Source organism: Lucilia sericata, unplaced genomic scaffold, assembly GCF_015586225.1.
Source record: "Lucilia sericata isolate MDLA Ls3-8-SP2 unplaced genomic scaffold, ASM1558622v1 Contig000244F_arrow, whole genome shotgun sequence".
Classification (NCBI taxonomy): domain Eukaryota; kingdom Metazoa; phylum Arthropoda; class Insecta; order Diptera; family Calliphoridae; genus Lucilia; species Lucilia sericata.
In genome coordinates, this window is record NW_023994270.1 from 217,990 (window position 1) to 245,892 (window position 27,903).

A 27,903-nucleotide genomic window follows, 5' to 3' on the forward strand; every position below is an offset into this window, starting at 1 on the left:
AGCGAGGATGCATATTATGATATTTGGCGAATATTATAGTGTTAAGTCAAATGAAAAAAATTGAGGCCATAATGTAAAAGCAAACATTTTTTTACCAAAAATTCTATCTGTAGTTTAACTGATCTCAATACGACACAGTGTTGCAATTGTATTTAAAGAATTTAAACCAAAAATATTTTTGTTCTTTAAACTTCGAATACATTTGGTGAACTATGGATGGATGACCATTATGACAACGGCAACTACGAATGAAATGCTGGTACAATTGGAATGAGTAGTAGATAGGATAATAACACAAACTACAACAATTCCAAAAAATTAAAAAAAACACACACAACTAACGAAAGAGGCTGTGGAGGGTGAAAGGATGGATGGATGGATACATGAATGAACATACATATTTGGATGGATAGATGGTTGGTTGGCTGGCTGGCTGAATGGATTACAGAGGATAAAGGGATGTCTGATGCCTGGGAAAAATCAACCTAAAGAGGTGCGGTGTTTACTACGTAATACTGTCAGTGTGTAAAGTGGGTAGAATATTTGGGTAGCAAGGTGGCCGAAAATATAAAGCGTGTTGATATATAGGTGTGTGTGTGTGTACAACGAATACATACATACATATAACATATTTATGTTGCAAGTTTTTAGTAAGTGTGTATAAGTTGTATTATGAAAGCATATTGCATGTTATTTGTATATGTATGTGTATGTAAATACGTATTCATGGTTTATATGGATTTGTATTGAAGTTGTGTGTGTTGTAGGAAAATAGATTTTGTTACCAGAATGCGAAATTTACAAATATTGCATTCAAATTTTGTAGTTATGTAAAGAGATATGAATAGAGTATATTTGGTTAAACTTACACGCAATAAAGACAACAACAACAACAACAGCACAATAAAATGTATCTAAGGATGGAGAGAAACACCGTCATGAACAACAACTATATATTTGTATACATATACAAACATAAAGTTACTTAAACAAATAAATATTTATAAATTTAATTTTTTTTACATTCCATTTACGAAACTTTGCTATTAAAGACAAAATTTCATTATATTTACGAAAACTTAGAGTTAAATGAAAGAAGTTTTTCATTTTTATCGATCACAAAGATTCTAACGTTTCATTATATTAATGAAATTTTCTTCATTATTTACATTTGGTATTAATGGCAACATTTCATTGCATTTTGACATAATGAAGTTTAATGAAACAAATTTTTCTTTCTATTGATCACAAAGATTTAAACGTTTCATTATATTACTGAAATTTTCTTCATTACTTTCATGATATTTATGCAATTAGTATTATTGACAAAATTTCATTATATTTATGACATCTTGGAGCTAAATGAAGCAAGTTTTTCATTTTATCGATCACAAAGATCAAATGTTTCTTTATATTAACGAAATTATCTTCATTGCTTAACGATATTTATGCATTTGCTATTAATCACAACATTTCATTATATTTACGATAACTTAGAATTCATAACTTGAAATTATTCGATCTTCTTTTTTAAGCATTTGTAGTAGTTAATGACAAAATTTCATTATATTTTCGACATCTTGGAGTTTGATGAAACAAATTTTTCATTTTATTAATCACAAAGTTTCAAACGTTTCATTATATTAATGAAATTTTTTTCATTACTTTAGCAATATTAGCATTTGGTATTAATGATAAAATTTCATTACATTTACGACATATTGGAGTTTAATGAAACAAATTTTTCTTTCTATTGATTACAAAGATTTAAACGTTTCATTTTATTAATTCAATACTTTAACGATTTTTATGCATTCGGTATTAATGAAAAAATCTCATTATATTTAGGACCTATTTGATTTCGGAACATCAATGAAGGAGTACGTTACCTCAAATCATAATGCAGGTTTCATACATAGCTAATAGGGTTCTATATTTCGTTTAGATCTGGAAGTCCGTGAAATGTTGTAGCTGTGAAGAAACAAAATCGAAGTAATCCACTCCCGAAGCAGTAAATATTGTCATACAAATTAGTATGTATTTCAGATGTATCCATTAAATATAACTGGATCTTATAAAAAATTAGTTTTCTTTTAAATTTGATAAAATGTAATTAATAAAGATTTTGAAAAAATAAATTATTCCCAATTTACAAAGGTATAAAGTAACATACAGAAATGTTCTAATGTAACTATGCGAAACAGTACATATATGCATTACTGTATTTTATACATACATACATACATACATATGTATGTTGTAAAACATTAGAACAGTTATGTAAATATTTCGACGACTATACAACTACAACATATAAACTTACAAATATCTACCTAGTAGTTTCGAGTGCCAAAACCGCTCTTTCTAGTGATTTTAACTACCAATAATGATTACAAAATTGGAATTGAATATAGATTGCTGATTACTTATGAACCAGAAAGTAATAATTGTACCCAAAATAGGTTACCAGTGATATGCTAAGTAATCAATTGCACTTATTTGTAAATTGTAATAGACATTTGTGGAATTTAAGAGGGATTCTTTGGTAACTAGTAAAACTGCTGAGTATGTTTTGTATGTATGAAAACATCAAGTTATAGAAATAGTTTGAAGATACACACAAATACTTTAGCAATAAACTAACACAACGACAGATATTATCTGTGTATTTACAGATACAAAACAACAACATCTAGTACCAACCAACAACTATACAACAACAACCGACTAAACTAAACTAAACTAAACAACAACTAACTGACTATTTAGACATCCCTGAGTTGTTGCACAAAACATATAAATGGTTACCAAACGAGAACAATAGTGCAACACAACTCATATAGAGAAAAACACAAACACACATGATGTTGATAATGATGTTGACTACGACGACGACGATGCTGGTAGTGAGTGAGTGAGTGAGCGAGTTAGTGGAGATGATGGTGCTGGTGTTGGCAGCATACGAATACATATTCCATTTTAGGTGCACTTTACTATTTAAATTGTACCGAGATGCACTTTAAAGTATCATTTCAATTTGAAAAAAAAAAAAAAACGGAATGATACTTTACAAATTAAACTGATACGAGTATATTTCTGGTTTTAATTCATCAAAGAGGTTTTTCCAAAATACCTTAAATTCTTTAAATACAAGTCTTAATGCACGGAAGCTCGTAAACATTTGCATGGAGGTCTATTAAGATATTGAATGTATAGGTACATAACGATTCTAATATGTACTTTAACATACTGTTACAGCTCTGCCTAATCGATAAGTTTAGATATCAATATAGTTATATGAAGGATATTTATATTATTTATATGTATACTAAATTCATTACATACATATGTATGTGTATGTATATCCACAATGAAATACAAACACATAAATCAGTGTTCATTTTAAATCCGGTTCAATTTCACAAAACTTCTAGAAGTAAAAGAATTAGAACAAAATTGGAATAAAACTAGATAACAACTAGAATAAAACTGTACTAGATCTAGAAAATGAACTAAACCCGTTTTATAACCGAATTAGATCTGAAATTGGACTGACCTATAACAAAATCTAGAACTTAACTAAAATGGAACTACAACAGAACAAGAACTGAACTGAATTGGAATTAAAATAGAACTAAACTGGAATTGAACTAGAACAGAACTAGAATTGATATAGATCTGAGCTAGAATTGAACTGGAATTAAAATAGAACTAAACTGGAATTGAACTAGAACTGAACTAGAACTGAACTAGAACTGAACTAGAACTGAACTAGAACTGAACTAGAACTGAACTAGAACTGAACTAGAACTGAACTAGAACTGAACTAGAACTGAACTAGAACTGAACTAGAACTGAACTAGAACTGAACTAGAACTGAACTAGAACTGAACTAGAACCGAACTAGAACTGAACTAGAACTGAACTAGAACTGAACTAGAACTCAACTAGAACTGAACTAGAACTGAACTAGAACTAAACTAGAACTAAACTAGAACTGAACTAGAACTGAACTAGAACTGAACTAGATCTGAACCAGAACTGAACTAGAACTGAACTAGAACGGAACTAGATCTGAACTAGAACTGAACTAGAACTGAACTAGAACTGAACTAGAACTGAACTAGAATTGAACTAGAACTGAACTAGAACTGAACTAGAACTGAACTAGAACTGAACTGAACTAGAACTGAACTAGAACTGAACTAGAACTGAACTAGAACAGAACTAGAACTGAACTAGAACTGAACTAGAACTGAACTAGAACTGAACTAGAACTGAACTAGAACTGAACTAGAACTGAACTAGAACTGAACTAGAACTGAACTAGAACTGAACTAGAACTGAACTAGAACTGAACTAGAACTGAACTAGAACTGAACTAGAACTGAACTAGAACTGAACTAGAACTGAACTAGAACTGAACTAGAACTGAACTAGAACTGAACTAGAACTGAACTAGAACTGAACTAGAACTGAACTAGAACTGAACTAGAACTGAACTAGAACTGAACTAGAACTGAACTAGAACTGAACTAGAACTGAACTAGAACTGAACTAGAACTGAACTAGAACTGAACTAGAACTAGAACTGAACTAGAACTGAACTAGAACTGAACTAGAACTGAACTAGAACTGAACTAGAACTGAACTAGAATTGAACTAGAACTGAACTAGAACTGAACTAGAACTGAATTAGAACTAGAACTGAATTAGAACTAGAACTCAACTAGAACTGAACTAGAACTGAACTAGAACTGAACTAGAACTGAACTAGAACTGAACTAGAACTGCACTAGAACTGAACTAGAACTGCACTAGAACTGAACTAGAACTGAACTAGAACTGAACTAGAACTGAACTAGAACTGAACTAGAACTGAACTAGAACTGAACTAGAACTGAGCTAGAACTGAACTAGAACTGAACTAGAGCTCAACTACAACTGAACTAGAACTGAACTAGAACTGAACTAGAACTGAACTAGAACTGAACTAAAACTGAACCAGAAATAAACCAGAACTGAACCTGAATTAAAGAACTGAACAATCGACACATCAATTACAAGATATATGTCCGCATAAATAAAATTCGTGTAAAAGTTATTTACGTCACTTTCGATGAGAAAGTTTAAATGAAATTTTCGAGAACTTAACTTTCTCTATTCTGTCTCTTACAACCTATTCTCCAATGAGTGCTTTCGGGCGAACGTTCGAAGTGAAGGTTGAGTAAAATTACACCTTAATTTTGTTGGGATTTTAGGTGAACCCATTAAGCATTATATACACTACATAACTCATACATTTATACGGTTTAACAAATACTGATAAATTTCCGTATATAAACACAAATAGATAGAAATTTTTGGAAATTATTTTGATTAGAATTTTGATTAAATCAATACAAGAAGAGGTAAATGTAAAATAAAATACACATTTTTACTTTTATCAGTTTTATTGAAAAAGAAACAAAAGAAGTGAAATTTAGAGATTATTAAATGCAAATAATTGAAATGAAATTAATTTAAATTATCTAAATGTGTTTAAGAAGTAAAGAGAATTGAGTTAAACATTATACAGATAAAATTTGCTAATTTTAATGTAATAAAAAATTAACTTTTTTGTTTTATAAATGTTATTTATTTGGCCAAATATTTGAACAATGGGAAGGTATATTTACTTTGGCTGGGAATATTGTTTTTGTTTAATATTTTATTTAATGTTGGCTACGTTTGTATGTATTTTTTTTTAACCAAAAGTCGTTAACAAAAACCTGTTTGTAAAAGTCATTAACAAATTTTAAGATTTATTAGTCTATATTTTTTTTGTTTAACGAATTTGTAGTATTCCAGAAAAGAAGAAGAACTAGAGAAACGTAATAAGAACAGGAATAAATGCGAGATAAAATAAAAATAATTTTTAAATATTTTTCTATTTAAAAAAACATAAATACTTACAATTATATGAAATTTATTAAGCAAAAATGTTCGTACCTAGAAAAAAGAAAAAAAAGGAGAGAAAATTAATTTAAATAATTAAAAATGCAACTTAAATAAAACGTATTTAAACTTTATAATTTATGAATGCATAATATTAATAATAGCGCTAATTATTTAGTTATTTTATAATAATAATCTAACAACAATATTAATAAAAACTTAATTATTTATAGGTTGTTAAATTAATTAGCATTTATTTGAATTGATTGTTACGTTAGTGTTAAAAATTATGAATTACAGTAATATATTTAATAGAAATATTAAAATTAATAGTTTTACTTCTAGCAGTTTTCTTTGTTTAATATTAGATTTCACTAATTTATAGATTTAAATAAAATTATTCAGTTTGTTTTTTATACAAATCAAATATTTTCCATTTCTTTAACAAACTTTACTTGAAAAATGTTGTAATAATCATTAGCATTAATAAAACTGATATTTAACACAATTTTATTTTTCTACCAAGGCCAATTTAAACACATCTACTAATATCGCGTTTTTGAATTGAAAAAAAAAAAAACAAATATAAAAATCCGTTAAATTTTCCAAGCGTGAAATGATTTTATTATTGTATTATAAAGAAAATTTAATAGCAAACTTTATATACAAGAAATGCATACTGTTATAAAACTGCATATATAGACCTGATTTGTTAAATTTATTCCAGAATTCATAAACAATTAATAAAGTTATTAATGGTTTATTAGAGGAAATTTTCATCAAGAAAAAAGCTAATTTTTTCGTCAACAAATTAAATTGTTGAATTTGAATGATACCACAGGGAAACACGCCGACTCGGCTCAAATCAGCGGCGGCTGGTCGCCGGCCATATCTTGCCAAGCCACGCCGCCGTGGCTGAGTTGCCTTTATTTACAGACAAATTTAAACGAGTTGCCACATTATATTATGTTCATATATTTAAATTGTGAAAAATTTTAGCTGGAGGTCCACACCACGCGATCTACGCTTCTTCGCATTCTACGCGGCTGTCAAAAAAGTAGAATCAATGTTGTTGTGTGCTAGAGGTTACAATCACAAAATGCCTTGACGCGTAGAATGCTTAAAGTAGATCTACTGTCTACTTTTGTAAGCGTCATAATCGGCGCACGAATATGTCAGCTGATTTTGACAATTTATATTCTATTTTTAATGTGTATTTATCAATTTTAATAACTAAAACGAGTTAAATTGTGAAAATATAAACAAAAAACTTAAAAAAACTCAAAGTTCTTTGTAAATAAAGCAAAAATTTGACGCTTAAGAATCGTAGCATGTAACTTGATGCGTAGGACGCAAAGAATATATGAGAAGCATAAAATGCTTTGCCACGAAGACTCGTAGTCTGGACCTCCAGCTTTATAGAGACAATACAATATAGTCGATACAATTGGCCGGGCGATTATATAGACAAGACTATAGTATATATAGAAAATTGTTCATATAAATAGTTGTAATAATGAATATCTTTTCTAGAAAATACTTATATAGAGATACATTTCAATAAAACATTTAGCCGACATTTTAGCGGCCGCCGGTATATTTAATAACAGACCGCCGATCTAAAAAGTTCGAGCCGCCACCGCCAATTATTTTGTATAGTCTTGTATCTTTTTAATGTATCCCGAAAGTCAGTGTTTGGTGGGGATTTCGGACCTTGTATCTATGTCAACGGCAAGCGTTAGAATTTGATTATTACTATCTTACGTGTCACACGATTTGCGATTTGTCTCCGCTAAACTTTTATTTGTGATTTCTTCTACCGATGATATTCCATACACAATTACGGGACTACCCACCAAAACTAATTCATTTGACTTTCAAGCTGCAAGTTCGTAAAGATAACATGACCCGCGGAGAGCAGGCTTCATGGTGACAGTTGAATATTTATTTGTTCACAGGAGTACTTTCGAAATACTTATTAAAAACTTTAGTTTTTAATATGTTCCGCCGAAGTTTCTTATACCAGCTGAATACTAAGTATTTCCCTGTTCTATAGATATTAAAACCGAGTGTGTTCTTTTGATGTTTGGATTTTATTTTCTCTAGTGTTTCTGCCTCAGAGTCGTATAAACCCGAAGTCCTCATATTTGGTGATATGTAAATGGATTAAATTCATTGGTGTCGATAATACTTGTACCAGAAATTATGAATGAAGTTCATTTTGCACATGTTGCACTCTATCTTTTGAAAATTGCATAAAATTTGAAGAAAAAAACAGCCAAATAACAGAACAGGTGCAGTGAATGTATTACAACTTTGACTGTGGCCTAGACGTTCTCATTCAATTGAAGAATATTGTGCTAAAGAAAAATGACCAACGATTTGTTAAAGACACAAAAAACTACAAATATTTTGTGTGATTTCTAACAAATACTACATATGAGCAATTTGTATGTACATATGTTGTTGATGAATGTCCTCATTAATATGACCAAACACTGTAAATTATGTATCTTTCAGTTTCGACCCACATAATTTTATGTAAAAATTAATTCTATGTTATTTCTATACGTTTAGCACACACACACACACACACACTCAAATAAAATAGACGAACAACTTAGAAAACTTATAAAAAAGAAATACAAATAACTTAAAATCTCTGCTAATACTTCTACAAGTACCATCATCATCAACAACATCGAAAAAAAAACGGCAGACATTCGAGGAGCTTGTTGCTCTATTTCGCTGACTGGTCATTAATGAAGAAAGACCAACTAATCTGGTTAAACAAGTTCTAAAGTGAAAAAACAAAAAAAAACTACAACAGAAGCTATACAAAAAATAAAATAAAAAGTAATACAAATAAACAAATAAAATAAATTATGACAACCATTATAAATAATCGTAATTACTGATTAGCAAAAACGTTTAGCATTTAAGTTTGAAACTTTAAATTGTGCCCGTGCTCCTGTCTGTCCGTCCATCCATCCGTCCGTCTGTGTATTTAGCTGTAATCAACATGAATATGTTGATTTTTCACAACTATTACTAGTAGTTAGTTACGAATAGCTTTTCCAACTACTATCTCCTTCTGCTTCTCCCTCATTCGTCTATTCATTTTATTGGATTTATGAACAAAAAAATATACTAAATGCACTTAGTAAGTTGGTCGTTTCAGCTCTTTATTATGATGTTAATTTTTTGTTGTTATTTTTTATTAATTTTTTTTAAACAACCTCAGTTGTTGACACTACTTTTCGTAGAAATTTATAATCTACAATTAGTTTTTTTTTTACAATTTATTTAAAAAAATGCATTTTAATGTAAGCAACTTGTTTATTCACGTATTTTTTGTTTATCTTTCTTTTGGTAACACATTTTTATTTTTGCATTTAAAATTGTAATTGAAATTATAAACACTGTAAACATTTGAGCTCCATTGGCGCTCCAGTAATTCGAAAAATACAATCTGAATATTAAAAATTTTTCAATTATCAACCGATTAAAGTTTACTCATATCACTTTAATACGGCCATTCTTGAAGAGACAAGTATTGTATTGTTCACTAATGAGAGAAATGCCAATCTGTTATCTGCTGTCTCGGCAATAGCACTGAATTTATACCGAATTACTGACTTAACCGTGTATAAGTCAGAGGTTTCAATCAAAGAATCAAAATGGACCCAGAAGGGACTTCATCCAGATTATATGTTAGAAACGGATTATATGGTTCTCTGAGGGACAATCTTCTTCGATATTCCTTCATAAACTGCCACGAAGATCGAGGCATCTTCTCTTTTAACAGCCACAGTATTTACATAAAGTTATCGTTAGTTATCATAGTGATCGTCAGTCTTTTTTAGAGTTTATAGACAAACAATCTAAACTTCTAAACGCTTCAACTTCTAGACGCTCTTGATCAACTGCAACATTTTGAACCCACACAAGGTGTGGATGTGATCTTATGCGGATGAACTATGTACTTTCGAAGTAAAAACTATGTTTTTAAAGCGTTAGCTGCCAGCACTTGGGGTATGGATAAAGAAATCCTATTGGTTACCTACATATAAGCCCTGTTAGTTGTTGTTGTAACAGATACTCCGCATTGAGTTCCAGGCTTAAACAGGGTTCGTCAATTAATCAATTGGACAAAGTGTAGAAGGGTTGGGTAGACAGCTGAATATGTGGTGGGTATCATGAGGACCCCGAACACAAGCTGGACATTCATTAGGGACCGCACGGTCTATGAGGGCCCAGTAGGCATCAATTGTTACAGAATTGTTACAGAACCACTCTTGTTTTGCACGGCAGGTTTTCTTGTGATTCTGCTATTTGCGGTGGACGGCCTCCAACCGCGAAGTTAATGGAGCCTCTATGAATACCGATTGAAGCTTTTGTATACGAGTTGTGTTATAACGGATCCTGCGCATATCTCAGTGTGTTTTCCCTGTGAACACGAAAGTCCTTCCTGACATGTCTCGGGGAAGTATTAAACTGTGTAATGTCAAAGTTAGGATGACTCCTTCGATGACAGGAGAAACTGTTTGATCAGTATTATAATGTGATGAACTGCTGCGAGGTGGCATGTCAACTGGGGGAGGAGAATAGCGTGGAAAATCTTCGCGACAGGAGAAATATTGACCTCTATGAGTTTCCTTTAATCGCATCTTATCCGGATTAAGAATCGGTATGATTTACACATTTTCCAAGCATTAGGAATGATTAGGCTATTCACTGACAGATTGAAAACTTCGGCAGGTACAAAACTACCCGCTGGTCTTAGCAACACCGGAAGCGTTGTATGGTTGTGGTAGGTCCTAGATTGAAAAATTGTGAAGTTTGCGGACAACACTCCGTTTCACCTTATCTCTTTGTGTGCTCAATGAAAAGCCGGCAGAATGCATGCGAGCAACGTTCAGGATCGGATATGATATTATCTGCAAACTTCCTTTTCGTAGAGTATGATAGAGACTAAACCGTAGACAACAGCTTATTAACTCCTAAACTTTGGTTACAGTTCTTCAGATGATCTAACCATTTATTCCGCTTGCCAATCTGCTGCTGTCGCTGAGCAGCTGAATAAGACGTGGTTCGCTTGAGTTGGTACTGCGAATATCATCTAGTCCATTCGCCAATCTTGCTGCCTCTGTACTACAAGTATAATGAGGAGATATTAGGTCATTGAAGATACGCTCGGTGAATGCTCTAAAGCCGTGAACAAGTCTGCTTTCTTTGTAATTACGGCATTTAGAAGCGATAAAATCGTTGAGTGATAGTTTACTACCTGTCATTTCCAATTTTTATACTCTTCGATTTTACAAATTTGAATCGTACCTATACGAATATTTTACATTTTCTCACTTGCTAGCACTTCGTTTTATTTCGAGTAGTTTGTTTGTATGTATATTTGTCTTTATGTGGTTTATTTGTTTAAGCATAGATATATGTAAATACTATAGAATAATAATAACAACACTAAAAATAATAACAGAAACAACAGCAATGGCAATAATATTCATTCTTTTCATACATACGTAGTATTATTATTTATCATCGCGTATACTTGACATCGTGTTTTCACAAATAAGCATTCACGCGAGTTGTTTTAATTCCCCAAACAAGCACATCAACAAAAACAACAACGATAACATCAAAACCACAACAAAAAAAATACACAGAGTGGAGAAAACAACACAGTAAAACCAAAATAAAATACAAAACAATAAAAAAAAGCATGGCAAGACAGGCCCACTGTTGAGAATCGGTTGTAAAACAGAGTTACCGGATCTACATTATCATGGGTTTAAACTTCTTTGAAAATGGTGTTAATAAGGGCAGAGATATTACATAGCGAGAATTACAGATCAATGATTAACAGCAAACAGCTGATATATTAAGAAAAATATATTTTCTATAAAATATGTCTGGCAACATCGTTTAAGAGGGTAGTGTAACAGAGAGTGAATGATTGTACTGTGTCTGTCACGATGTCTGACGTTTGTTTAAACAAACTTTTTTTTGCAATTTTATTTCAAATACAACGTGCACTGCTTGATTGTTTGTTCTTGTTGTTTTTTATTTCTGTTTTTTGCTTTTCTAAAGCAACACACTCACTACACACTATCTTGTTCTTTACGTTTTTAACAGACGACTATCATCGTCCGCCCGAATAATTTATTGTATTAGGTTGGTTTTATTTGTTTTTGGTTTTTATCTTCTTTTTTTTTTAATGTGTCTTTTGGTATTTGGTCGGTGACCGACCAAACGACCATACAATTCAACAAACTTACATACGAAATAATACCAATTTGGTTTGTTGTTGCTGTTGTTGATATTGCTATTATAATATTATTATTGTTGTTGTTATTGCTGTCAATTTATAGTTATATGAATGTATGTATTCATGTTTGTATGAGAAGTATCCATCCATTATTTTACTCTCACACATAATGTGATGTATTTTTTTTTGTTCTTTTTAGTTTATCACTTTTTGTCACACATTTGCTTTTCTCTCCTTTTGTTTCTTCATTTATAATTCGTATTTATTATTTTAATTTTTTTCTTCTTTAACTTTTAACACTTTGTTTTTTATTATATGTATGCACTGTTGCCAACTTTTTTCCCAAAACTATCGCTAAAGTCGACTGAAAAATAGCTAGAAAATAGCTAAATTCAAGACATTTTGAAAAATTTAGCGATAAATCGTCAAAATAATATTTATTATATGATTCTGATAAGAAATAGCTAAAAAAAAAACTAGCTAAATTTTTCAGATTTTTTATATTATTCTAAAAAGTCAGCGATTTATCGCTAAAATCTATATACGTACGTAGGAATGGGATAGTGATACAAACACATCTTATAACAAACACATAAGAGAATCTTTTTTTATGTTAAATATTTTCACTTTGGGTTAGGAAAAATGTCAAGTTGAGGTTAATTTCGATATGCGATTGCTTTAGAAATGTTGTAAAAATAAATTGTATTTCGAAATGCTGGCCTTTATGGATCGATCCTTTATTTTCGGTATAAGAGTATTATATATTTTTCCATTACAATACAATTACAAATTATATTCTAACCTAATTTACCGAGCAGGGTGACGATAACCATACGACCGTTGTAGTGTAGCAGAACAGGATCTCTGCTGGGAATCGAACCCACAACCCCCAGACTGACAGGCTAGCACACTACCAACTAGCCTACCGGGGCACCCAAGATTATTATTATACACTCCTTTTGTGGGAAGTTTATCTGCAATATCGATATGCGGCCCTATACGCCTTAGAAATGATGTAAATTTTTAGGACTTCATGGATCGATCCTTTCGTCACTTATTTCCAATGTTCACTATTTTTTAGAGTTATGGTAAATTTTATTATCACTCACTCACTTACTAAAAGACTAGAATAATTAAATATTCGTTTTTTAATTGAGTACAACAAAATATACCCCTTTTAAAGTTTTTCGTATAACTTTACCTGTACGCACAAATATTTGCACCTAATTATGTTCTTCAGAACATTCAAAATAATGTTCTCAAATAATTTACATTGAATGAATATTTTTATATACATACATATATGTAAATATCGTCATTCGTAGCAACTTTTAAGCGATATTATCAAAATATAAATGAATAAAAAATGCCTTGAAATCTAAAGAAAAATCGCTAGATTTCCCGCTAATAGCTAAATCATATTTTTCCCCGCAAAATGGGATTAAAAATCGCTAGATTTGACGAGAAAATAGCTAAATTGGCAACAGTGTATGTATGTCGGCTTGTGTGTTGTACAAGTAGTTGTTGTTTTTGTTTGATTTCGTTGTGTGTTTTTTTTTCTTATTATTTTTATTTAACGTATTGATTGTTGTTGCTTTCATAACAAAATATATTCAAGTGTTATTTATAAAATGTTGTGATTATTAAATAGAGATTTTTTTTAAATTGTTTAACAACAAATAAAATATTTATTTATTAATCGTTGTAGGCATATCATAGACACTAAATTGGCCGTAATGGGTTTGAATCGATTGTCGTTTTGTTTGTTTTGCTACGATTTTTCGTAATTGTTTTATAATCAATTGAAATAATGGGATAAATAGAAAGTCTTTTTTAATTATACCAATTAAAAATTTAAACAAATAATATGGTTTATTAATATGTAAATATTTTATTTACTATGACGGAATTATTAAAGTGTTTAAATAAATTAATATGTAATTGTAACTTGTATTAATTACAAATTTATTTATTTTAAAACTGTAATATTACATGATTCGAAGAAATTGTATTAATTTATTACAATATCTGTCAATTATAAATGAAATTGTAAAACGCAATGAATCGGAATTACTAGAGAGGAACGCTAGTTAGCCGTTAGTTATAAACTCTTTGAATTTTATGTCTAGTGGAACCTGAGTTACTGGTAACAGCTCTCTAGATCGGAAAGCAATAACAAAGATGTGCAGGAAGTACTCATGTGGTGCCGAAAGGCACTTCTTCTTGTTGGAGATGTTATTCCCTGAAGGTGCTCAAAAGACAAGAACAGAATAATGCGGTCAACTGATTCCCGTTGTACTATACTCTAGTCAGTCTTTAACTATAACTTTCTTAAATGTTAGGCCAATGATTTTGGAAATCCATTTCTTCTTGATCTGTAAAACAATAAAAATCGTATATATGTACATATATGTATAATAAATCTTGATTGTATTACCCTCTCAAAATTGAACAAGTTAATGTCCTTCGAATTTTCATTAGAATTTGTTCAAGTGATTAAAATTATCATTAAGTTGTAAAAATTTTTGATTTATATCTCAGAAAATCCCATGAGAAGTTCTGTAAGTTTATTTTAATTGCCTCGAAATATTTTTAGTTAATAAAACCAATAAATCAATATATTTTGTTAACGTAAAAACAAAATATTGTGAAATTTTTAAAGATTTGATATGAGTAAGTAAATATTTTATATAATACTTACATATGTATGTAAATATATACATATGTATTTGTTATATCAATGCATTATATTATGTATATACAAAGAGAAAAAATCCTAAATAAACAAATCAACTGCATTAGTGAGTTAAAGACAACGGCGGCGGCAGAACTATGGTGGCAGCAACAATATACTTGTATATACAAAAACACATTTGAATAGTATGAATACATACATATATACAATCTATACATACATAAGTATTTGTCAGAAGAACTGCAACTGCAAAAACTACACAAACAATAACAAGTGCATGTTTTTGTAGTTCGGCGTGTACTTGACTACAAGATTTAGATTAAATTGTACTAAAATACAGCGACGACACTCCATCGTCATCATCATCATCATCGTTCCAACGAACGCAAACAAACTAAAATTTAATAATAAATGAAACAAAACGAAATGAAACGCCATCGAAAAGACACAAAATGGAAAAGGAAACGGAGATGTAGATATTAATGTTTATAATAACACGATACCCTCTACCGCAACCCACTCCACCACTGCATCATACCAATTTTCACCTTCAGCAACACTAACACCAACACTAATAACAACAACATCATCATCATCTTGGTTATTGTCATCGTCATCTTGTATTGTTTTGCAACACAATAAAAGTCTCCCTAGAAAGGCTCCATCCAATCTACCCTTATTTACGCCTCAGACCTCTTCATCCAGAAAATGCGTTCGTACATATGCACACATTGTTGTAACCACAATTTTCCAATGAAAACTACAACAGAAATAGTATTGCAACGCAACTATACAACAACTATTATTGTGAGTAACTGCAGCATGTATACGAGTACCAACACAAAAGTTGTTGTTACAATTTACTTTTAAAGGTATCATTATTACGATCATTACTTTAGCATCATCATAATCATCTAGTTAGTCGTGATGGTCATCATCATAAACAATCGCCACTTTGTCAAAGAGTTAAGTTGGGAAAAAGTTCCTTAAATGAAAAATGTTGTCAAATTCGTTTAAATTAAAGTGTAGTAAGGTGTGGGTCCAGTCAGAATACATAGCAAAGAACTAACCTCAGATTTACTATCACTGGGGAGCCTTCTCGTTCTCTTATAGTTAGAGTTATCTATTATGTTAACAAGACATGGAATAGTGGGAATTCCATGTTTTGCTCAAGAACGGTTTTGCGTTTGTCGGATCCGAAAAAATACACCATGGCCCTTGTCTGGTCTGTTGTGCGGTCATACATGGAAAATATGGTAAAAACTCAGTTCTTGAACGTTGTTCCTTAGACTTTTGCATTCAATGTTTCACAAGGGATATAGTATCTGTAATAACATCTTTCCCAAAATATTTGGATCTTATTTCGATGAAAACTTGTCAATGACAAAGAGGTTCGTTTGAAACTCTTCATACCACTTTATATAGTTGTTCCCGCAATCCTGTGTGGCCACTCAGAATACGTACCATCATACTAACCAAGAATGTAGTGGGACGCTTGTTCTCTTATAGTAGAATCATCGTGTTCCTTTATTGGTTTTCGGATTCGCCCGTGTTTTTTGTCCATTTGTTATTACCTCGAACGGTTTTGCATTCGTCACGTCTCAATTGCATTCGTTCTTCCGCTTATTCCCGAGTGGACTAGTACACCTAGATCACTATCAGACCTATTATGTGGTCCTTTTCATTAAAAATGTTATATGAAGGTCCAGAAACAAAGTTTCCTGGATTTCCTGGATGAATGTTCTAATCAATGTTCGTGAGAGATGTTGTAGCCGGAATAATGTCGCTTCCAAGATATTTGAATCTAATTTTTACGATACCCTGGCAATTATAAAGAAAATTCTCCAGAGTTTCACTTTCCTCTCCACATGTCACATTTTGTATAATTGTACAGGTAATCATTTGTGTCCACTTAGAATAATACCTTGGGAATGCTCTAATTCTAAGGAGGCTTCCCGTCCTGCAAAGCTTAGCATTTGTCAGAAGCACTCGGAGGAAATTTTGAACATGGTGACAATCTGAAGATAATTTTTATACATCCTACTGAGAATACAGATCATGAAAGAGACTTGTACCAAGATAGCTCCTATTCTTTTTCGTCTAAATAACTTCGCAAAGAACTGTTAATCCGTACGGTTTGATATGCTACCGATACCTTAAGTAAGCCTTAAGGAATTCAAAGGGTTAGAGCATTTTGAATATTCTGCTAGTGGTAGTAGCATACTATCTGCTATTACCACAGCCAAGAATAATCAGTTAATTGTTTGAAAAATTGGTGTTGGTGATAGAACACTTCTCACACTCTATCTTTCTATATAGCCTAATAAACTTGGAAGAGTTTGTTATTATTAAGATCATTCTAAATGAACAGCAAACTATGTTATAGTAAAGGACCAACATAGATCTGATAAACACAGCAACTTTATTAATCCATTTTTAAACAATTCAAAAACTTAAAAAACAAAAGATTTAACTCAAACGATTTAAGATTAAGTTCATTAAACTCATTACAACCGGCAAATAGTAGATAAAAACGCTAAATTGACTTTATAAAAACGTATAATTAGCATGTAAACAGGCACAATTTGAATGACAATTCATCATTATCATTTCTATTATTGGCGGAGGTAAGGAGCAGGGGTAGTATCACAACCATACGTTAAATAAATACATAAATAAATTCATTTTATAAATATATGTATATTTAATTATTTGTATAGAGCAATTAATCACAGATGTTTTTAAACAAATTTAAGATTAAGAAAATATTGCGATAATATTTGCAAATTAAATTATAATAATGTGTAAGTAATCTGAAATTTGCAATTCAAATCTAGAGAAAGCTGGGAGGGAGAAATAGTGAGGAACAGAGAGAGAGGGAGAGCACGCGAATATAGTATAGAATAAATAAAATAGAAAGAACAGAAATTGATGTCATTTAATTATTATTGCTTATCAAAGTGTGTTTAAACTACTTGAAGGTGTCAATTAGACAATGCGTTCTCTAAATGTTCTGATAGTAGTGTCGCCGTTTGTGTTAATATAATTTTATATACCTATATACTTACTATATACTAAATGCATAATGATGACAATCGTATATACATACATACAAACTATGTACATATGTATAGTTTAATATGCAAGTTTCCGCAGCTACTTCATGTGTGTATCACTACCACTCACTACACTTGTTCGTTCGTTCATTCCTGCTTCTTAGTTGTTTGTTCTATTATTTCTGCTATTGTTGTTGTTGTTGCTTTTGTTTTTATTGCAGCCGACATCACTTGTTCTGTACATATTTATATTTTCTATATATTTATATGTATAAAGATCTCAGTATGTATTTCTATGTAGTACATACATAATAGTACGATGTACAGTGGAGGGAATACGTAAATATTTAAGTTTAAGTGCTTGTGTTTCATCTGCCTCAATATCCAACAAATATATGAGTTATAATCTGAGAAATCGTGTCACAAATAGAAAAATGTGTCGGCTTCCAATTACAGAGTTTGAAGAAATTCAGATTTATTGAAAGATCGAAATTCCAAAGTTTTAAAAATTTCCTTTTTTTATTGTCCCACTGTGCGATGTACAGCTTTACAAAATACACACTTAAGTCAACAGAACATACTAACATTTATACATACATATGTACGTATGTATGTACATACAGATGATGTACGGTCAGGCATTCGAGTACAACAAACAAACGCTAAATATAATGATACACACGTAATCAAAGTATTATACATTAGGGATATAACCAGATTTGCATAATACTTATCAATTACAATATAAATAAATAAATATCTGAATCTACAACTTCAGCATACAATATGGACAAAGTCTGAAGAATTCACCGTCATTAAAGATCGAATTTTCGAATGTCGTAATGCCATACATGCCGTACATACCATCAAGTGTCACAAAAACCATGAGATAATGATATAAAGTCCACGGATTAAAAACAGTCCTTATATTATCGAAATGCTTATTTAATATTGCGAACCCGGTGTTAAAACACTCCAGAGATTGAAACCCGTTTATTTCTTTTAATGGAAATTTGTCAAGAGGTGTCTTAGTAGTAACTATCTATCTCCCCAAGTGGTAGAGGGAGTTTAGGGGTTTCGTACCCAAAGGGGGAACGTCGAGTCACTTAAAGCCGAAAGTTTTGAAACCTATCAGACTAAAGCAGAGAGATTGATGGCTGATACTCAATTCATCAGCAACAATTATAGACAATTAAGAACGATTGATATTGATCCGATAATATATTCTAGTAGTGTGCAGTATTTGCCGAAGGGTGCAAGATGTGGGCACCCTTGCCGTCTGCTTATTACTCCCAGACGCGTGCAGTGTCTTTTAAGAGCACTTTTAGTTGAGGGGTCATGTCGCGGTGTTTTTTCTCAATTCTCTTTTAAATGCCCTTCGTAAAATAATGAACGTTTAGATGGCGACTCAGAAGGCGTGCGACATTTATTTGATAGTGTTGCCATATTGTTTCTATTATTTTGTTTAACATTAAATATGTTAATTTTTAAAATATTTGTTAATTAAATTTCTAATAAATATGTTTTTGCTTGTTTTATATTTATTTATTTAATTATTTACATTTTTCATAAAAATAACTAAAATTTAACAAGCAAATATTTAAAATGTTTATTGTTTTTGGATTAAATGAAATGTAAATGAAATTCAAAATATTGCAAGTGGCAACACTGATTCATGCATTAGAGTGATCGCAGACGATCTTCACTGCCTGAGTGCAGAATAAAAATAAAGAAACTGCCAAAAATACGAACGCGTAACAAAAGAGATAGCAAAAAAACCCCTCAAATTACGATTCGTGCGTCTTTTCCTACTTCCCTTTCTTCTTTACCCCCTTTGCCTACAAACTCGTGTCGCATGACTCGTGTCGCACGTTGGTGTCGCACGTTGGTGTCCCCTCATCTAAAAGTGGTCTAAGAGCGACGGAACTGATACGGTACCATATCGATCTGGGTTCTGTTGTTATAATTTATGTCGACAGTAAGGTTTCACTTAGGATAAAATGGGTTGTAAAGTATTTAGAGACCAAGATTTAATGCGAAATAAACGAAGATACTTATTGGACTAGATAGATATAGTCTAAGGACACTGAGGACAGAGATTTCAACGGGACATTTAGGATTATTGTCTGTAAGTTAAAAAGTTGTTCTTATTGGAATGAAAGGTTAGAACATATTTTAACCCAAGAATCAAACCTATTTAAACTGATGGAAATCGTTTCATTATTTCACCTATGTCCACTACAACCGGGTCTCCGATTTTAATTATTTTAATATACATGTATATTTACAAAACAATTTTGCGTTATGTGTATACATATATAGTTGACCATTTCTGGAAATGGCTTTTTTGCTCATAATTAGCAGGAATAAGTTTTGCATAAAACATAAAACCATTCGGTTCGTATTTGACCGTATCCTTCATACAAAGCCTATTTCAGAAAATTTGTCACCATTAAGTTTTTTAAATATAAAGCTAATATCATAAACGGATGTTTAAAGTATTCAGTGAAACTCAATAGAAGGAAAATGCCCCACAGGAGATCCTTAAAGAACGATCAAAGAAGAGAATTTCCTAATTACAATTTTATATTTGAAATAAAGTTGTTTGTTTGAACAAAATTTAATCGATTTAGCGTTGTTTACGTTTTAGGGACGTGACAAACCCAGATAGCAACAAAATTTTATCAAAAGGGGGTGCATATATAGTATGATTCATTAGGAATTAAGCAATTTTTTTTATTATTTTTCGTTTTTGCTTAACAATCTAAAATCGTACTAATAATAAAAAAAAATAACTTTTTAACACAAATAAGTAACAAATTAAACAAACTAAAATAAATAAAAGCTTATCAGTAACAACAGTTTTTTTTTCTAATATGTATCACAAACAGGAGGGTAAACTGAACAGTCATTTCAAAACAACTTAAGATTATAATTTAAAATTTAATTCATGTCAAAATATATATCCCATATATCGCATAACATCTTAGAATAATAATAATCATTGCCAAGAATTACTGATCTTTAAGATATTCAAAGAGCTGGACCTGCAACTTAATATCTGATTTGAATTAAGAGGAATTAAGAGGCTGATCAGATTGCTTTCGCAAAATTCTTAGTAAACCCATAAATACTTCGTGTATACTTTTTTAAATTAAAATAACAATGTATGCACTAATTTTAAACTCAATTTCTTTTATTATATGAATACATTTATACTACTCTAGTAAGCAAAATAACATAAATTAATTAAATATTCTTATAAAAAGAAAAAATACATTCATACACGTACGTACGTACGTACATATGTATAGATTGCATTTCAAAAGAAAAAGTAAATATTCAAATTGTATATTTATATCGACAGAAAATGTATATTTGTAAGTACATATTTAAATAAAATAAATATAAAAAAAATATATTTATTTTCAGTAAAATTTAAATTAAAATAAAAGAGAAACAATGAAAACAAAAAAATTATTGCTGCTTAGTTCAAGGTTAATAACCCAATGTATGTATTCGAACGTCCGTCCATAGTCATCGTATAATTTGAAATAAAAACGCAAGGCCGTTCGTTAAACATAGAGAGAGGGAGAGGCACGAGAGAGGTTGCGAGGTGGAAACGAACAAAACCTTCGAACGCACGAATGAAATACAGAATTTACATTTTGCATTGAAGTTTAATTCGAAAAGAAAATAAATATTGAATTAATATGAATTTTAGAAAAATAAATATTTATGAATTCTTGCATGTATTTCGATGTGTTTCTTTTTTCTTTAACAATAATTTGAGTGTAAATGTTGAGGAGGGGGCAGAATTTAAAGGAATGTAATTAATGTCCTTAATCAAGATAATGCGAGATATTAAAATTTGATCTCTATAGTTATATACATGTAATTATTAAGCATGGCTTAATACATTTACTAAAGAGTCTGTTAAACCGGAAAAGCGAACAAAAATCAACATAGCCTTCTACCACTGAGGACCCTAAAATGCAGTTCAGTTCTTTTAACAGTTATCATAAAAAGCATCGACGTTAATAGAACCTTCAATGAGGTTGCAAAACCTCATTCGAACTGTCATCGATGGTAATATATCTGGAGAAGTTAGAAGCTTCTCCAATTGTATAGCATTCTTCAACCGAAGTCGAACAACCGCATTATTGTTTGTGGTAACTTTTAAGAAAATATTCCCATGACTTGGTTTTCATCCATACCCCTCATGTGTTTCCTAAAGGGTCCTCTCCAATATCCAGAACAAAATCATGACTTGCGGGCAAGTGATTTCCAAAGGGTCCTCTCCAATATCCAGAACAAATCATGACTGGCGGCAAATGGTTCCCTGAAGTTGTGGGTCCCGCCAAACATGAGGCCAACAGCTAGATGCAGAGGTGCATCAATGAAATATGCTCCATTGAGGATCCTATGAGAGATAGTATTTGGTCTTTAAGGAGTATACTTTAGTATATTATTACAGTTTCGACAGTTTTAGATTGGAAAAACCTTAATGCTCGAGAACAAAACAATATCTACTGTTTGGAATATGATATGGAAACCCAAGAAGAATTCCAATTTAACAAGGTTTATGGGTTTATGCTGATTGAGTGTTGCAGAGGTCTGTCAAATACATTCTTCTACTTATGGATATCTGTGACGACGAAAATGTTATTTGTGAAGTTTTACTGTTTACCTTCTAAAGGAAGATTTTATACGACTTTCACCTCCATTGGAGGCCCTCAATGTATACTCTCATTATACCTTAAGGGGCGCTCATTTTCTAATCATAAATGATATTTTACAAGTCCATATTCAGATTAATTTCGGCTCTTTTTGTGATAAGTATTGGGAATAATTTTCGACTAATTTTTGAGTCGAATCGGTGATCTTTTGAGTATTTTCGAACACCTAAATTACTTATTTACGATTGCTGTATACTTTCTCTATTTCTGTTCATAAATGATACTTTTGTCGGTAGAAAACAAGTATCCTGTGCGCGACCCTTTTAAAAAAGCATATTACAAGTCCATATTCAGATTAATTTCGGCTCCTTATACCCTACACCACTATAGTGGGGCTGATGTTTGTAATGCATAAAAATATTGGTCCTACACCCACCTTAAAGTATACCGATCGACTCAGAATCACTTTCTGAGTCGATTAAGACATGTCCGCCGTCTGGCCTTGTGCGCAGGTTACAGGCCACAATTTTCAAGATATTTTGATAAAATTTCGACCATACGAGTTTTGCCACAAGGACGATGAATATTGAAAATGGTTGAAATCGGTACATTATTTCACCTAGCCCCCATACAACCTTACCTTCCGATTTAGCGTTTTTAACTCATAACTACGTCAAATATACTACTATCTCACCAAAAATTGGCACAACTTAGTTTTATGTAGGCATAAATGATCGTGCCAATTTTAAATTTTATAATGATCGGCCGTCGGCCCCCATACAAACCCTCCTTTAAGAAATAACTTAAACGTCCAAAAATTTACTTATGACCTTTAGTATTGCGATGAAATTCAGCATAACTAACCTTTATATAAAATTACATCCCTCTTCCCAATTTGTTGAGGATCGGCCTATATTTGACCCTAACTCCCATATAAAGCCTCTTTTAGAAATTTAGTTTTTCATCAATAAATTGCTTAAATACTTCGGAATTAAGGTAAAATTCAACATAAAAGTTTCTTTATTTAAAATAATTGTGTAGAGTATCATATAGTCGGCCATGTCCGACTATACTTTCCTACTTATTTTCTGATAAATATACTGTGAACAATTTTTGACTAATTTTTGAGTCGAACTGCTGATGGTTTTAGAGTAATTTACGATTGCTGTACACTTTCTTATTGGTTTTTAAATAATAGAAATCGTTTTCGAACCATTTTTTAATATTACTTATTAGTCAGTTTTGGGTCATTAAAACGTGTCGTAAAAGTCTTATTAAGGTAATGTGTCATCCTATAATCTTTCAAATACTACCTGGGAAGTATTAACGAATCTCTTTTTTGAGATCGGTATAAAGAAAAGGTGTTCTGTAAACTATCATCAACATTTCTATATACAGATTTCTAGTCATGAACCTTCCCTATAGTTAACATATAATTTAAACTTACTTTCTTTAAATACTGAAATGTTAACCAAATATGTATTTGTTTGTGAATGCTCACCTGAAATAAAGAAAAAGAAAATTATTTTAATTAATAAAGTAAAATTTTAATTTATTTCTTAATTTAAAAAATTACATGCTATTTTATAACAATACTTTCAATATTTGAGAATTTGACACAAATTTTTTTTCAAATTCAAAAATAATGTGAGGATATACATATATTGCCACAAATGAGTGGTGTAGAAACAAAGTCTGAAATCTTGCTTAACGAGCAAAATATCTACATCTTTACATCTTTATTTAATATTCAAGATTTTTGTAAATGCACTATCAAATCCTCAATGTAGTGCTTAAATAAATTACAAGTGTAATTTTAACAAATCATCATATTTATACGATTTAATAATTTTCTTTTATACTCAAACCCAATTTAGTGACTCTTGTGGCACACATTCGAGTGATGTGCAACAAGGAAAATGTATAATAATTTAAAAATAATTAAACAACAAAGAGCAACAAAAAGTAACTGTGAAAAAAGTGAAATATGTACAGAAAAAAAAGTAATAATGAAAAAACAACAATAACAACTACAAATTGCATGTAAAAAGCCATGCAACTTTCGTACAAGTTGCAATAATATGCAAGCTGCAGTGTGAATGTATGTTTGGGTGAATGTATGTATGTAGTTTTGCTGTTTGTTTTTAAGTTTTTGTGGTGTGTATAACATTTCAAAATCTTTTTATTTATAGCATTGTAAATAGAGATATTGCTCCACCTAATATTAAACATAAAATAACAACAAGAACTACTACAACTATAACTGCAACAAGGGAAAAACGGTGGAGACGAAGAAGAACAGCATGTGCGCAATAACATGCCAAAAATACATACAAATAATGCACAGCAACAGCAGCAATAGCAATAACAACAACATCAGCAACAGCAATACTAAACCACTCAACCATTCCATACTAACGATCGCCTGCCAGCCCGACTAGCCGACCATCCGCCTTTACCCACCACAATATTAATTGAAATCTCTACAACTATCAAATAATCACAACAGCAATAGAAGCAATAGCAACAACAACAATAACAGCAACAACATTAATACACACATACATCTCATCTATCCATCCATTCCCGTCCAATAAAACACGCACAAATAATTTGCAGACAGTTTTGTTGTTCTTGGAATATTTAATCAATTAAATGACCATCTAAAACAGGTTTAAAATACACAAAAACAACAACAACTACAATATATAAGAGAAATTATTACATTAGAAAACATTTCTACATATTATTAACTTTATCACTCATTCTCTTGTGCTCTCACTCTCTGTCTCTTTCTTTACCACTGACGGTTAAATTTTGAAATATGAATTTATATTTTTTAGGGAAAATTATAAAAATCGTGTCATAAATTAATAGAAATCAAACAAAATCAACATTGACCCAAAAATCAAACAAATATTAATTTTCTTTAAAGAAAATGAAAAACTTTACGGATGTGTTGTTACTGTAGCCTTTTTGGAAAATAATAATGGAATTTTCATGCTTGACATTTGTTTTCCAATTCAAGGAAAATACACGCACCTTTTATGTGTAAGACTCAATTACAGAGTGACACATATTAAATGGAGTTTATTATGTAGATCTTGTAAATGCTTATAAAGAAATAACATGCTTCAGCTTAGAAGTCGCAGTTGGAATAATACGTTGGAATAATGGTACATGATTTTTGAACACTTGAGATGCCCAACGAAGCCGCACAAGGGTAAAGTGATAAAGTTCTTTAGAGGAAGTGTTACCAAGGTGAACTTCCCCCATATTGGTTTGATTGCAATCCCGGGTTAAAGAAAAGGTGCTACCAGTACCTCTAGTTGGGACTATAAACTGGTGGTGTTAAATGTATCCTCGTCCTTTCTAGGGAATAATTAGACCTGTGGTCGAACCAGACAACATATTTTTTTCTCGGACCAGTACTCTGGGAATGATTCCTATTCTTGCAGTACCTTGTGTTGGAACTAGAAAAATTGGTTGTGGGGGTGAGGATAGAGGTAGCAGTGTTTGTAGACATTTGATTTAAATCTTACTTCGAAAGTGGCGGGGAATACCTCTGTGGGAAGTCTATTTCACATAAGGACTGAGGACTCGACCACGAATGGATATGTTATTGTTGTTGGGCAAAAATATAGGGGTATTGGGAACAAGTTCCCTAATATCAGAGAAACACATTGCATTGTAATATCAATAAAAAAAATGAAATATACCCCACGTTGCGTCGATGCTTTAGTGAATCAATACAGTTGTATACCCTACTGTCACCAATGAGTACTTTCTCTCTCTTACGCGGCCGAGTAGCTCTAAAATAGACTTTGAAGCTCCGACCCATATATGAGAGTTGTATTCCATTTTCGGTCGGTGAGGAGATCAGCTGGAGTAAATTATGTCCTACATCGTTTAAAAAAAAAACTGAGATACTTCAATGCTTCTTTCCACACTTGAAGAATGTGTTTAGTCCAGCGGACATCGCACTGTATCATTATGGCCAGAACATCAAGAGTTTCCGATTCCTTAATATTTACACCACTCATAGATGTGGATGGAACAACATACGTTTGTGTATCAAGAAGCAAAATTTAGTTTTACGGGCGTTAAAATCTACTCTATTAGCTCGACCCCATTCAGAGATAGTTACTAAGTCGTGGTTGTGCGATTCATTCATATTAAGCCTATTTGCCCCTATTTTTAAAGGGCTTGGCCTGTGATTGAAAGAATAACAATGGCAGATATTGATGTTATCGACGAAAGAAAATATACGATTATAAAGCATGATAAAGCAGTTCGTTTATGTAAATGAGAAACAAAGTAGTGGAAAGAACCGAGCCTTGCCGTATGCCTGAATTTATCTTGAACTCGCTTGATGAAATTCTACCTATAACAACTCGACCTCTGAAAAATTAGTTTTTATAGAAGTGTTCCATGCCACACTCTATCAAACGCCATGTAAATATCCAAAGCCACCACTTTACTTTCGCCAGTGACACCATTTTCCGATAGGAAGGCTAACAAGTCCCCCATAGATCTACAAAATCTAACAAGTCCCCCGTAGATCTACCACTCGCTAAGCAAATTGGAAAGAGCATAACAAATTGCTGTTAGGCGATAATGATCATGGTTGTTAGCCTCTATTTTTTAGGAATTGGCGTTACATTAGCAAACTTCCAATGCTAAAAAGATTGGCTAATGACCGAGCTACAGTCGAAGAACATTGCTTCAAGACCACAGCCAGTATACCATCAGGTCCAGGAGACTTGTTTATGTTGAGAACACTTTTAACTTCAGAAAATACAGAATGAAAGAAGGCGTATATCAGCATCGACCATCCGTATATCTTAAATGGAAGTGTCGGATGCTTTCTCAATGAATGTATTGGATAAATGAGAAGTGTGTTGGGTTGAATGATGATGGATGTACGATATCTTATACAAGTGATAATATTGAAATTTTCTTTCTTTATCAAGGTATGTTCAGGGTTTACTCTGTTCATACCAGTCTTACCATAGTGGTTTCTCTGGGAGTAAGAACATGTCTTTGGCTTCTTTGATGGAATCACAATTCTGTCTATCGTTTACGTTTCTAGCTACTGTTTTCGACTCAACAGATGCCATTCTATTTGCGCGTTTTTAAACGGAAGTAACGCTTTTGCATATCGGATGTAGAAAGCTCAAGTACTCGAGCAAAGTGCTTGTACACGGACGAGCGGAACCAGGTGAGTCGTCTCTATCTCACTATGTGGTTAAA

At 31.7% G+C, this 27,903-nt stretch overlaps 1 protein-coding gene across 3 annotated transcripts in view; it reads right to left on the reverse strand.

Annotated features, from left to right (window-relative positions):
• LOC119602613 (mucin-5AC) overlaps positions 1–27,903 on the reverse strand; it is a 69,376-nt gene that overhangs the window by 23,146 nt on the left and 18,327 nt on the right. For 2 of the 3 annotated variants that reach the window (XM_037954220.1, XM_037954222.1), the window contains exon 2: positions 5,956–5,991. The exons of the other annotated variant lie outside the window; for it this stretch is intronic. The gene's annotated coding sequence lies outside the window, so the exon portion shown is untranslated. The remainder of the gene's footprint in view (positions 1–5,955; positions 5,992–27,903) is intronic. 3 annotated transcript variants of the gene reach the window in all.